Here is a 12297-nt window from a genome sequence, read left to right as displayed (position 1 = left end):
CAAAGGCTTAACTTGATGGAATTTAAATTCAGTAGTTGTAACCCACAGGACAAAAACCACAATTCTTCCATCCTGGTTTTGACTCTAGAAATTGAAGCAGTAACTTCAGAAACACCTAAAGGAATTAGGGACAGAATTCCCATTATATTTTGGTTGAATTTGTGCCCATAACCCCTTTATCCTCATTTGAAAATCTCAGTCATAGATTAATCTTAGAATGAAATTTATCTTGTGTGCAGCTGGTCAGCACAAGATCTCTGCTGGAATGGCAGCTGAGCTCCTTTATAGTTCAGGCATAGACCTAGCTGTATAGAAGTAGCCAAATTATGTACAAGATACTAAACTACAGCATATAATTCATGAGATTAAAAAAAAAATCCCAAACCAAACACCTAAACAGTGTTTGATTGCCTGATAAACAGAAATAATTTCATTGTAAGCGTTTTGAAGACATTGCTGTAGGTTGTGATCTACCTTCATAAATAGAAGAGAAAACTAAGAAATTGTAATTTTTATTTTATTATCTTCTTATTATGATTAAAATGAAGATGCTGGAAAAAAATCAGAGATCTCTGAACTGGATTTTGAAATTCAGGAAACTACTTCACACGGCGATCAGTTTATAATTTAATGTGGCAGTGCCATTGAGAGTGGATTAAACAAATCTGCCAGTCTGAGCTTTTTAAACAGATGGAAAATCATTAACAATAATCTTTTAGATCTTTGTGCACAGGGCAGCTACTGTGCTGCGTGGAGGGAAGACCAGAAGACAAACTGTAGAGATCTGAGTAGGCAGATACTGGTAGATTAATGACTGGCATTGTCAGAAATGAGATATGGGGATAGCTGCAGTGGCTTCACAGGCTCACCTCTACTAGTGGGTGTTGCTATGGGTACCAGCTCAGAGGTGTCACATTAAAAAAAAGGGAGAGATAGGGAGAAACTGATGAACAGCAAAAGGAAATAAAGGATAGGCATGCCATAACAATACGAAGAGACATTCTATGTGCACGACAAAACTGTTTTGCATTATGTTACAATCCAATGTGAAAAAAAGAAGGAAAAACCAAGAACTGCTGAATTCTCAGAAAACAAACTCAAAAGGAAATAGCGTGACCAATTTATATATATTTAATTTTTAATTTTTATTTAAAATTTAAGGAAATGATAGAAAAGACACTAATCACAGCGTTACCTGAAAAAAGAAAAGCATTACTTGTAACACGCAAGCACTGCCCATGAATTTGTTATTATTTGAGGCTATATGAAGTCTCAAAGAGAATAAAATGTTTGTTACTTTCTTGTTTTCTCTTTTGGCTTGTATTTAAGCCAGATAGACTTCAGTCAATTCTTTAATTCCTTCAGATCTGGTGAAAGTTTGCATAATGTCCATATTTCAGTGAAATAATTGTAGTGTCTTATGTACTAGGAAGCTTCAGTAAGTGGCAAAACTTCAGTTACAGCTGTTGGGGAAAAAAATAATATCAATGAGAATGTTAAGTACAGAATGTGCTACTGGTGTGATTATCAAGTTGCACAATAAAAAATATACAAAGTTGTGCAAGTTCAGTTTTTACTCTTTTATTTTTTTGAGAGAAACAGATAATTTCTGTAGCATTAAACCTTCTAAAAATGTGGAGATCTGACCCACAGGAAAAAAATTGGTGTGGGGGGAAATAAGGTAGTTTAACCCAGTTTCTATTGAGTTTGCCTAAGTGTATCTCATCAATTAACTACTTCTGTAATATTCAGCTAATAAAAGCAGAGAACTTTAAATAATGTTTGTGTTATGTAGTTTTGTATCTGTCTTACATGTTTAAATTTAGCCTCGTTTTTTAAAAATGAGCTGATAATTCAACTGTATCTTTAATTAAAAAGTTGCATTACATCTAATTTACTATGAATAGATTTTGAAGACCTCTCATATTTAAAAATCCTGAGTAGAATATGGGTTGTGTTACACTTTTCACAAAATACAACTTTAAATTGGTCTTTGAACTATCTGAAGCTTTAACCAATATTTCAGTTTTCACCCTTTTAAAGAGGGGCATGGAAATCAGAAAAATATTGTGTGAGAAGAAAGGGTATAATAGATACAGCTGTATATTGCCAGGTACTTTCTTCTTCCTTTGGACATACCCCAGTGAATGAATGATGTTTCATATAATCAGGTGTTTACATTAGAAGTTCGTAGTATTTGCTCTACTTACAGTATTCTCACAGCCGCACTGTTCTACTAATCCTAATTCTAATAGTTATGCTATTCTAGTAAGTGCAAATCCATTTTAGCTCAATTTTGTAATTGCTTCAGGTGGAGTTTCCCAGCTTGCTGGAGACAGTTAATGTTTATCTGGGATTTTCCCAGCACGGAGTTCCCTTTTATTCATGTAAAACAGTATGACCCACAGAAGCAATACCACTAAAAATGTGAGTCTTATATGATAAATAGTAACATCATCAAACAAGACAGACTGAAATGAAACAGATCTTTAAAAGATTATATGGCACCACTGGTGCCCTGAAGTTCGTTTTCAATACAGCGGTTGAAGTTCTACCCGGATTGACAGTAGTTAAATCTTACTATTATTTGATTGTTCTTGAATGATGTTTCTGAAATATTTTGCTGTACTTTAGCTTCTAGTAATTGTAATATGAAATCATGAATCTTTTATTTTCAAATTCAAATTCTTGTCTGCAGTAAAATCAGATACAATATTCATTAACACTAATTCATTCTTCTATCTGAACTAGTATTTCTCTCCAGAAAAATATAACAAAGTGTATAAAAAAACTTTATGTGAACAGCTATAAATTCTGCTACGAAAACTTATATGGAAATTTTCCTTCTGATGTCTGTGTTATTGTATTTTGTGAATCAAAAGGTGACTTCTCTCTTCAGGGCTTTCAGATTAACTTTTCATGAAAATTAAAACCCCATTCTCAAGAATAACATACACAACGCACGGAAAAAAATAATGAGGTCAGTGATACGAACAAAGGAAAAAAAGAAAGATTTTAGTATTCAGAGAGGCTTACATATTTACAGAAGAAACTTGCATTTTTAGTCTCCCCTTCCTTTTTCAAAAATATTGAATAGAAATTTGGTATGTCATATATAACTAATAAAATATTAGTTCATAACTAGCAGTCTGATTTCAATTGATTCACAAACTAATGTGATCTTAGTTATTTACTGCGGAGTATGCTAAGCTACACTATATGCAAAAACGTGTAAGTACGTAAGTGGATTACACAGCACATACAAGTGACAGATTTTTGTTACGAAACATTTAACTCTAGTAGTTGCAATGCTGAAGAAATCACCTCAAAAAATAATTTTTTAAATACAGATTGCAATTCCTTGGATAGCATCTATGTTCACAGCTGGCGTCATCTGTCTTCTCAATCTTTTATCAGAAATCAAAATAATTTCATTGTTGTCTTTTTTTAAAAATAGTGACATTTGCCTATACTTGGGTAAAATTGCTTTGATACACAGCCCAAATTAATCCTTTCCTGAAGAACAATCTGCACCTCTAGGATCACATGGTATTTTCAACCATCACAGTAAAATGAGGGTGATAACAGGCAAATCCCTCCGGCTACCGCATTTTTCCTTCCTCCTACCTCCTTGACACAGAGACCATATGATGGAACACACAGAACCACAAATTACTGTAGTGCGCAGTTTCTACTTAATAATGACATCCCATAAGTTAGCAAAAATCTGCAAGCTTCTCTGCAGTGCTGTGAGTCAAAGTTAAAAATCATGTGTGACAGTGCTGTGGAAAATACAATTGATTCCATTCTGATTGTGTCAGTTCCAAACACAGACAATATTGATGATGCTGTACAGTAATCTTATTGGGCTTGGGCCCAACTGAACATTGGTCTTTGTCAACTCATTATTCCTCTATCAGAGGGATCTCACTAGATTGATCTTGCCAGAAGGTCTTGATGTGTCTCACAAATCACTGTTCTGCTGTTGGCAGGCAGATTCGAGTACTGCACAGTAATTGCTGGGTTTTTTTTCCTTTCCCCAGAAGGCAGTGACTACATATTGCAAGTCATTGTCATACGAGAGAATGTAACTGTCCTAACAAGATAACGTAGTTAACTGTGCGGTATCCGATTGTGCCAAAAGATGCGGTTATATCATATATGTTACCAGAGGAGCAAAATTATATCAAAGATAAATTTTTTTTTCCCCTTGCCACTCCTTAAATACATTTTTTTGTTTTATCAACATGAAAATGTGCTTGGATAAATTATACGAGTTCAACTGCAACCAAAATAATTGAAAGGTCTCGATTGGCTTCTTCCCACTTGTACATACAGAAACAAATCATGTGTGAGCGTTTGCGTGATCATACACTGCAAAACTCGTACATTTGAGTATCTGACAAGCAGTGAGTATATCTTGCAATTTACTTTTACATTTTCAGCCAAAGGAGAGAAATCTGTTGGCTACTAAACGCTTTGTTTGTCCCTCAGAAAGAGGGATCCAGGTGGATTAAGTATAGTCTTTGGCCTGAGTAAATGCTCTCTTTAAGACACTATCAACATATCCTCTGGCTAGACTTAGAAGAACACAATGACAAAGCCAAATCAAAACACTTGATGTGCTGAGTCAGATGATCTGGATAATAGCAAGAGTCTGTACTGGAGTTTGTCCAGGAAAGCTTAAGCATATGCTGACAGAAGGAGTCACTGGCGGCCAGCTTCATTCCTACAGTAGAAATTGGGAGAATAAAATACTTGAACAGCAAAACTTAAGCAGCTCTGGCTTCTTGCTCTCTTCATGGATGACAGCTTTTCTGGGCAGGTATAAAAACTGAGTAGTAGAGAGATTAAAATATGGCTGAAAAGAGCTGTGATTCCTAATTATGGGCAGTGGCTGCAGAACTGAATAAAGAAGACTTAAGGCTTGTGCCTTACTTTACCTTGCCTAACACAAGGAAATTCAGCAAGGACATTGGAAATGAGTGTTGCTAACACCCTTAAAAAAATTGGATAACATTTCAGCTTTAAATAATACAAAAGAAGGTCTCATATCCTGTTAAATTACTCAACTACTTACACAGTCACTGCCAAACAATTATATAAAAGCCAAGGTGGTTGCATAAATAACACAAGTGATGAGTGCCAAAGCAAATGGTGTAAGTGACAGGGAAATGTTTAGGAAAAGAAACTATGAGACGATTCCACCAATAGTCAGCATACAGAGGAAGCATGACATTACTCTCATTTATTTGAGACCAAAGAAAATAAAAAGAACAGTGTAAATGCAGGGCCTAAGGTTCCCCAGCTAGATGACAAATTGAAGAGCTGTTGAGAATCTATGCCATAAAATTTCAGACCTATATGGCAGTTCACTTAAAAAATACCTGTAACCGTTCAAAGAAAGTGTATATAAAGTTGAAACTTTTATAGTATTTTTTCTTGGTGGTTTAGTGATTTGTCTTGACAAAATATGTTTTTTTATTTAAAGTATGAGGAAACTGTCAAAACACTTTTTAAATGAAGTTTGTATCAAACCTGAGTCAATAAATTAAAATAAACCAAAAATATTTGAAAATCAAACTATCTTTGAATAAAAGCCATGATCATGTGACTTCGAGTGACTGAGTACATTAAATTATTATGAGTGGGTCAACCCTGACAGAAATTAGCACATAGCTGTCCACATACCCCCAAAAAACACCTTACACCATTTTAATGTTGAATATTTCCTCTACCTGTGTTATGGCTAACGTGTCAGTTCTGAAGGTAGCAGAGCCAGCAATGGGAAGATTCCAAACACGATTATGCAGTAAATGTCATTTTCATTTTAAAAGTAAGGAAAATATTGCCATAAATTTAGGTACTCATCACATCACAGAATAGACTCTATGTGGTGAGTTCCTTTGTAACACACTAGAAAAGTTAAGACCCTCAGAGCAGAACTGAACAGGTGTCAGCTTATTGTCCTTTGCAATTACCCAAAAGGGAGTTGTAGTGAGGCAGGTGTTGGTCTCCTTTCCCAAGCAAGCTATGACAGGAAGAGAGGAAATGGCCCCAAGTTGCACCAGAAGAGACTTAAACTAGATATTAGGAAATATTACTTCACCAAAAGAGTTGTCAAGTATTGGAACAGGTTGCTCAAGGAAGTGGTTGAGTCACCATCCCTGGAGGTGTTTAAAAGGTGTGGTGCTTAGGGATGTGGTTTAGTGGTGGACTTGGCAGACTTAGGTTCATAGTTGGACGTGATGATCTTAAAGTTCTTTTGCAATCTAAATAATCATGTGATTATGTGTGATTCTGTAGTCCTCTGCTGGCAGCCTTATAGCGCTAGCCAACAGGACATGTCAAGGACTTTGATGTTTCTGAAATTGTCATCCTCTGTGAGACTCGCATACCCTTTTCATACCTAATGGAAAGTCACTACTATTTGCTTGGAATGCTCAGTCCAGAAATTTTTCATAACTTTTCCATGCCCTCATTAATAATAAAATTTACTCATTCATCTTTAGCCAGAAAAGGAGGCAATGATAGTTTCCTTTAATGTTGTGGCCTGACAGTTATTCTTTTTTTTTTCAGGGCAAGTGGTAGTGCCTGATGAAGTTGCTGGAAGTTATTGTCTCATACACCTTAGGATGGCACCACATGCTTATTTAAGCACTTATAGGATTGCCAGGACTCTAAAGAGATAAAATTTTTCTATTTGTAAGTCTTAAACTTGTAGCCCTCATTAAATGTAGTTCACCTGATTCTAGTTTCGGTAATAATGAGCTTAGTAAATTCTTGTTAGAATTTTAGGTGGAAAGTAACCAAATTATTTCACCTACCCTTTTATTTATAATTCAGTTAGCCTCACTGCAAGTTTATGAACTAGTACAGGTTGGAGGCTTCCCATTGATAATGAAGCTGATCTGTTCCTTGAAGCAACTCGATAGTTACTGGGCCTTGGAAAGAGAGAAAGCAAAAATTTGACCTAGCACAGGACTTGGATCTTCTATCTGCGCGAGAGCCCACATGTATTCCAGACGCTGTTGTCTAGGCTTTTATGCATTTAACTGACTTGTCTTCTCAACTTTTTATTTTGATGGTACTGTGCCAGTATAAAGCCAGTGTATGGAAGTGGAGACTTATTTTCTTAATAATTAATGATTTTCTCATGGTAAACATTTTATTTTAGCTTTTTCTGAACATTTCACAGTAAGAAAATCATGGGTTTGTGGCTACTTAAAAACACACTTTATTGTGCTTTAAGATTGTTTGTATGATTTTACATGTAGTTTCAAGAAGATCTCAACAACTGCACAATTGTAATTTTGAGAGAAAGACCATCTCAACAGAAATATGGAGTGTGTTTGTTAATTAAAGCACTCAGGGAAGAGAAAAATTGATCTGAAGACATCAAATAAACCTCAGACATCTAATTTAATTCAGACTATGATGAAGCACTAATGGTCGTTTGATCTGTTCACTATGAATGATAAGGTAAGACTCAAAGGTAGGATGGCAATAGCAAAATTACTAAGCACTACCATGTTTTTCTTACTTACTGACATCCACCCAGGTATATTTATTTTTTGGTCCTAAGTACAAGGTATGTAAGCTAAATAATTATCACATAATAGCTAGTTAGTACACTGGCATCTGAGGATTAGAGAGGTTGATCAGACTGATCAGATATTTTCATTCTTTGCTTCTTGCTTTGGTTAGTTGACACTGTTTTTTCCCTGAAAATTACAGATTTGTATCACAGTATTCTTTCTCAACAATTTTATTATATCCTCTCAGGAAAAAATGCCAAAACCAAAGGAACAAAAGTACCCAAACAAATTGGAAAGCAGGTTCACATTATTTGATGAAAAAAAGTGTGATTCTTCATTACACTATGCTCTTAACATCAGTGAGAACTCTTGTATTATTAGTTTACCCAGCTGTGTCCCTGGCTACAAGCACACAGTATTAAAGGTGAGCCTGAAAACTGACAATGTCAAGCTTCATAGTGAAAACTGGTTTATCTTTTACTAACAATCTTAGCAATGAGCAGTGACCTGCCCTTGGAGTGGTGGTTTAACAACCTCTGCCCAAGCACTCTGTGGCTCTTATATCTTCAATAGTTTACTTGATGGACTATGAAGAACTGCCAGATGACAGTTCTATTTCATTTTTGTCACTGCAAGGATTTCCATTTTTCTCACAGCTTTTTTCTCAAGGGCACAGTTCTGTAAGTCAGTGTAGTAATGCTCAAGATGGGTATTGCTCTTTCAGCTACTGTATCTTGATGCAGTATGTGCAAGTCTCAGACATGTTGAGATTCCAGGCCGCCAGAAAAATAAAATCATTCTCATATCCTTCCCACTGATGATAAACTGAAATGATGAGATATGAATATTATATTAGGGAAGTAGCTAAAAATATTTATAAAACACTGTGATTATTAAGGAATTGTCTAGTAAATGGTATTTTTTTACATACACTAAGAAAATGAGCTTACTCATACTAATGTCAATGCCTTTGCTGGCATCATATACAAGGGAGCAAATAAAAATCATGTACAAAAATCTATATTAACAGTTACAGCATGAAAGGTAGGTGTGTCTGTTCGTGGAAATGTTCATTAAGTGTTCGTATAAATTCATTTAAGTGTGTTCATGTGTAGCAGGAGCACATTTAGGTATTGTTTGTTGCATGCCTATTTCCATTTTTACTTTTAGCTTATAACTTGTCATATGGAGTCTCAAGCCTTCATAGCTAATTTCCCATCAACAGACATTTTATAACAACTTAGATTGCTAAGCTCAGAGACAGAAAACCTCATATTTAAAAAATACAATACTATTCATAACACATCTGTTGACATTCTATAAAACCAAACAAAGTTGAAGTGTTTTTCTACGATTAATTCCTTGTGATCACAACTATGTCAGCCTCTCCTCTTACTTGCCCTCTACCCTTATCTTTTAAGTTCAATACTAGAGGACTTCCCTCATAGGATGACGTGATGTGTGGCAGAGGCTCCTGTTCTCTGTTCCACACTGGAATATCAGAGGAGGAAAACTGAGTCTCTTGTCATGCCTACAGAACAGGAAGCAGAGCAATGAAGCCCAGGCCTTGGGCTAATATATAACAGTTTTTCCTTGTGTCATATATTATATAAGGTGCTCCTTGGAAATATTCCTCCCATGGCCTTTTGGAACACAGATGCAGAATGCCACTGAAATGTCTGGGGCAACATTAATCTTTAAAAACTATTGTTTCAGGTGGCTTGCAAGATAATATTTTCTATTTTTAGACTATAAGGGCAACAAACTTATTTTTTAATAAGGCAGTCTGGAGTTTGATGAAATCCTAGGCTTAGTTTGGCTCTTAGGAACTAAGACTTGTATTGATAGTTGGGTGTCTTATGTCTTTTTTAAAATAAACTAGGTACAAAACTAACCAAGATATTTGTGGTTGTTCCATAAATGCAGATTTGTACTTTTCTGGACTGCATACTTGTTTTGTTCATCTGAATATTTTTCTCATGCTTTGTTGACTGGTATTGTAGCAGAGAAATAGTTTCTTCTCTTTGTGTGAATATCATCCTATCCTCCAACTTGTAGCACTGTCACAGCTTTCCAGCTATCCATTATTCTGCCTACTCATACTGAAGACACCCTGAAAAGTTATATAGATCTGCTGCAGCTAGAGAAGAAATTATACATTATGTCTTATTATATTCGTTAGATATTTTCCAAAACTTTTACTATCACAATTTATTGTTCCTTAGTGAATATATTTTGGATCCTGTTGATTCTATATGTATAGTCTTTAAACATTATTGAATTATTTATTTATGCTTTCAGTTCAGTTGGATATTTTATGAAGTCTTTATATAGAAATATTTCACATGTATGTCTTTTATGTATATGTAGATATAAAACTCTTAGTCATCTGGGGCAGAAAAGTCAGTCTGAAACCTTCTTTTGGCCAGTCTCTAAACATAGAGGAAAATACTGTGACTCTTCAAGCCTTTTTTTTAACATGAACAGACTTCTGCATCATATGGGAATTTCTGGTAAATTAAAGGCAAACTATCACAGTTTGTCTTCTGTGAAATAGAAATTGTGTGTTGCTCTTCTGTTTGAATAAGTTTTGAAGCAAGTGTGGCTAAAAGCCTTGTGAGCCTGCAGTAGCAGCTCTGTCTTGGCTTCTAAATTTCCTAAGGCTTCAGAATATCCTGGGATTTAAATTTGATTGTTTATGGGAACAGTGAATCAAGTACTTGAGCATACTGTTCAAAACTCACCATGCAGGCAGCAAGACAATACAAGGATTGCATCCTGCTTGTTCTATCAGTCACCTTAATGTAAGAGCAGAGAATAAAGGGCTGGTAAGGAGTCCTTTTGGCCAAAAGGAATTTCACCTGCAGTGAAGGCATCAAAGACCACGAAAATTAGGAATTGGCATAAAATCCTGTGGACAGTAGCAAGTCAGGACTGAATAATCTACACTATAACCACATTTCAAATATATTCTCCTAATATTCAGAAATATTCTTCTTCAAAAAAGAGAAGAAATGTTAGGCAACAGCATGTTTCTTTCCCCAGTGTGTGACTCGGAGCACACCAGGCTCATGGGTAAATCTGTCACTATCGCTTTGCTTGATGGTTGGCAAGTTTATTTGTTCCGCAGGCTCAGAGTGAGATCGTTCTAGCAAGAGCAGTGCTCTGCAGGACCAGTCTCTCTTGGGTATCAGTCTACAAATGACATTGGGCCTGGAAGGATCCCGCTGATTTTTCTAGAAGTCACTCATTGGAAGTTTCCACAAAACATAACAGTTTCAGGATCTTATATTTCCAGTACAAAATTTAAATTCTGCCAATATTGCTCCTGTTAAGTTTCAGAAAAATAGGTATGCAATAATCACAGCAGCTTTCCAGTGTTATTTATTTTTTGTCCTTAGACACAGAAAGAATTGTGGAATTCATGTGTGTTTTCTCTTGCTTTGACATTCAAAGTTTTCATAGGATCTTTTAAGCATTTTTAGAACCATTATAAATCATGCAAAATTATGTTCACTGAAGATTGGTACGTATATCTTTGAGTTCTTTAAATAGACTTTTTGTTTACATGTAGTATGAACTTAATTGTATGCATTTAAAAAAGTCACTGTCGCTTGTCATCACTGACTACTTGGTAACCATCATATGACTTCTGCTAAGAGAAACTTAACTTGAATACAAGTTTCTCTATACAGGCTTGCAACTTGAAACACTATCATACTTCGGATTTTTGTAAATTTTTGCAATTTCTGTAAATCACTAACTGTATGATAAGTGCCATGGACATTGTTATTGTTATATTTTTAAAAATACTTTAAATAGTCTTACGTCTTATCCTCTCTGAGGCTGTTTCTGATTCAGTTTGATATGCACTGGTCTGCATTTTCACTAGGATCAACAGGTTTAACTTATACCTTATTTTCATCAGCAGAGTTTCGTTTGGATAGGAAACTCCCACTTAAAAATGTAAGACTGGGTCACACTAAAAATGTCTCTAGCCCTCTTTCTATAATTGTCACTGGCTGTTTCTAGGGATAGGAACTGAGTAGTTATAGCAATACAGTGGTATTTCAGCAGACCACATATACTACAGTATGCATTTATAAATTACAACAGCTTGTGCCCTATAGGGTCAGAAACTAACTGGTTTTATGGACTTACTTCCATGAACTTGCCTAATTCTGCTTTATCCCACTTATATCTTCCTCAAAACAAAGAAAACCCTGGCTTACCCAGGCAGTGCCACGCATTTTCTGTTGTAAGTAATATTATAAAAGAACGTATACAAGTTAGCTTGAATGTCTTTTCAAGAAACACTGAACAATATCTTACGTCTGATATACAACTGATGTTTATGATAATGATCAGACTGAGGGAAACAGAGTGTGCTTCTTCAGCAATCAGAAGTAAACAGCAGAACAGGATTAGAATTCAAAATACTCTTGACAAAGGGATGTGGGTTTTTTTTTAAATAATAAAGTGAACATCTTCAGAAGCATGAGAAGTTATGCTGGAATAGTAACTCATAAATAGAGAATAAAAAATAAGCAGCTAAGCTATAAGAACTTTTTGCAGAAGTATCTCTAATGTTTGTACATAGTGATAAACTGGGCTTTTGAGCAGCACAATGCTACAAAAAAGGGGAATGCCATAGAAATTATATGCAGGACATGTAAAATAATCCTATACTTGTAGCTGGTGCTAGTAGAACTCAGTTGGAATAGGACATCTGGGTTTGGTACTGCAGTCTAGGCAAGAA

Source organism: Cuculus canorus, chromosome 5 (assembly GCF_017976375.1).
Source record: "Cuculus canorus isolate bCucCan1 chromosome 5, bCucCan1.pri, whole genome shotgun sequence".
Lineage (NCBI taxonomy): Eukaryota > Metazoa > Chordata > Aves > Cuculiformes > Cuculidae > Cuculus > Cuculus canorus.
Note: the sequence above shows the minus strand (reverse complement) of the source record.